Below are 2,652 nucleotides of genomic sequence, written 5' to 3' on the forward strand. Positions count from 1 at the left end.
AAATTGGAGGGGGCAGGCAGTGTGGTTGAGAGATGGGAGTGGAGAACTGTATTTATTGCTTTAAAATTCCTTGGTTTGGGTCATGGCTGATTCCCTGAAGCTAGCTGAATCACACTAGGAGTGGGCCGTGAAAATCCTGAGATTATTTTTAATTTTGTAACTAAAAAATATATTCAAAGGGACAAATATAATTCATCTCATTTTTTATACACCATCATCTTCTTCAGCCAATTTCTAACCTACTTAAGAAACCATTTGGCCCATGGATAAACTGGTTCACCCACCTTACCTTTGACTCAGCCCTATTCAAGTCATTGAAATTGGTTTTAAAGAACGTCTCACTCTAAGGTAGGGGAAAGGAGAAAGGCACCTATGATGATGGTGGAAGAACGTTGAAACATTGGTCAAGCGGTAAGTTAAGGGATTCTGCAATTGTAAAAAAAATTGCTTCAGTGGATTTATAAACTATGATATCTTTACAAAATTAATTCAAAATAAAGAGGAGGTCACGAGGCCAGGAAATAGTACAGTAGCTAGGATACATTTCTAACATGTGTCTGACCTGGATTTGATTGCAGTGCCACCTAGTCCTGAGTGCTGCTCTGGAGGCCCCCAGAAGCTCTGGGGTTGCAGGGGCAATCCCCAGAACCATAGGTCCCAAGTGTTCTCCCATCCTTCACCCTCACATTGGACTACTGGCAGGGAGATAGAAAAAGAGAGAAAGAGAAAGATTGGATGAATTAATGAAAGAAATAGAAAGAAAGAATGAAAGGAAAAAAGAAAGAAAGAAAGAAAGAAAGAAAGAAAGAAAGAAAAGAAAGAAAGAAAGAAAGAAAGAAAGAAGAAAGAAAGAAAGAAAGAAAGAAAGAAAGAAAGAAAGAGAGGGAAGGAAGAAAGAAAGGAGGGAAGGAGAGAAGAAAGAAAGAAAGAAGGAAGGAAGGAAAGAAAGAAAGAAAGAAAGAAAGAAAGAAAGAAAGAAAGAAAGAAAGAAAGAAAGAAAGAAAGAAAGAAAGAAAGAAAGAAAGAAAGAAAGAAAGAAAGAAAGAAGAAAGAAAGAGAAAGAGAAAGGAGAAAGAGAAAGAAGAAAGTAAGAGAGAAAGAAAGCAAGTGAGAAAGGAAGAGAGAAAGGAAGGAAGGGAGGGAGGGAGAGAGGGGGGAAGGAAAGAAGGGAGGAAGGAAGGAGGAAGGAAGGAAGGAGATGATGGTGTATAAAAAATGAGATGAATTAGGAAGGAAGGAAATTCAGACTGTCCAAATCCCACAGAGGAGCATTTATAGATCTCAGATTAAATACAAACAGCTAAATTAGCTACTTCCTTACTACCTTAGAAGTGTGTTTAGTCATGGGCACTGGGAAACTTTCAATTCAACTTCTGAGGCTGGAGTAATAGTACATACAACAGGTAAGACACTTGCCTTGAATGTGGCTGACTAAGATTTGATCTCTGGAATCCTATATGGTCCCCCAAGCACCACAAGGACTAATTCCTGAGTGCAGTGACAAGAGTAACTCCTAAGCATTGTTGGATCTGACCACTCCGCCTCCCAAAATCAATCCCACTTCATTCCAGGACCCTTGCTACCCTCAATACCCAAAGAAGGTCAATCAGAGAGGAGTGTAAATAGAGACTTTCAAATCAACAACATACAGAAAGCCTCAAGAGAATGAGTTGGTTTTTTTTTTTTTTTTTTTTTTTTTTTGCAGTTTCAAGACAAATACTTGCATTAGTGTAAACATGGACTATGTCGCATTAAGCTATTATGCAAGTTGAATAAATAATTTAAAGGTATGAACAATATTTTCTCTTTACATTAAGGAGTGGGATGGGGGGAGAAAAAAATCAGCAGCAAGGTACAGACATGCTACAGACACCTCTCTCTATAAATACAAGATTTTATTTCAAAGATAAGGTGAACTCAGGACATCCATAATAGTCCCTCTCTGTGAGATAAGAGCTGCAGCATTGCTAGAAATAAAGCTCACAGAGAAAGCAAGACATTTCTTGTCCAAACAAGGAGATTACCTTCTAGCAACCAAGTTCAGGCTCTTTGACCTCGCCTGCCAAGAGAGCAAAAGAGATGATAAAAGTACGTGGTAAAAAATTGATGGGGGGGCCGGCGAGGTGGCGCTAGAGGTAAGGTGTCTGCCTTGCAAGCGCTAGCCAAGGAAAGGACCACGGTTCGATCCCCCGGTGTCCCATATGGTCCCCCCAAGCCAGGGGCAATTTCTGAGCGTGTAGCCAGGAGTAACCCCTAAGCATCAAACGGGTGTGGCCCGAAAAACCAAAAAAAAATATATATATATATACCTTTAGGGGCCGGGCGGTGGCGCTGGAGGTAAGGTGCCTGCCTTACCTGCGCTAGCCTAGGAGACGGACCGTGGTTCGATCCCCCGGCGTCCCATATGGTCCCCCAAGCCAGGAGCGACTTCTGAGCGCATAGCCAGGAGTAACCCCTGAGCGTTACCGGGTGTGGCCCAAAAACCAAAAAAAAAAAAAATTGATGGGGAGAGCAAATGTGTAAGGAGGTGGAGAAATACAGTTAAATACTCTAAATATTTGTGAAAAGGTCCCTCATTCATGTCTCTGTCATTGCTTCAGCTGTGCTGCAAAAATGGGACAACGATGTTATTTTTATGGCACTTTACATGGG

Source organism: Suncus etruscus, chromosome 7, assembly GCF_024139225.1.
Source record: "Suncus etruscus isolate mSunEtr1 chromosome 7, mSunEtr1.pri.cur, whole genome shotgun sequence".
Lineage (NCBI taxonomy): Eukaryota > Metazoa > Chordata > Mammalia > Eulipotyphla > Soricidae > Suncus > Suncus etruscus.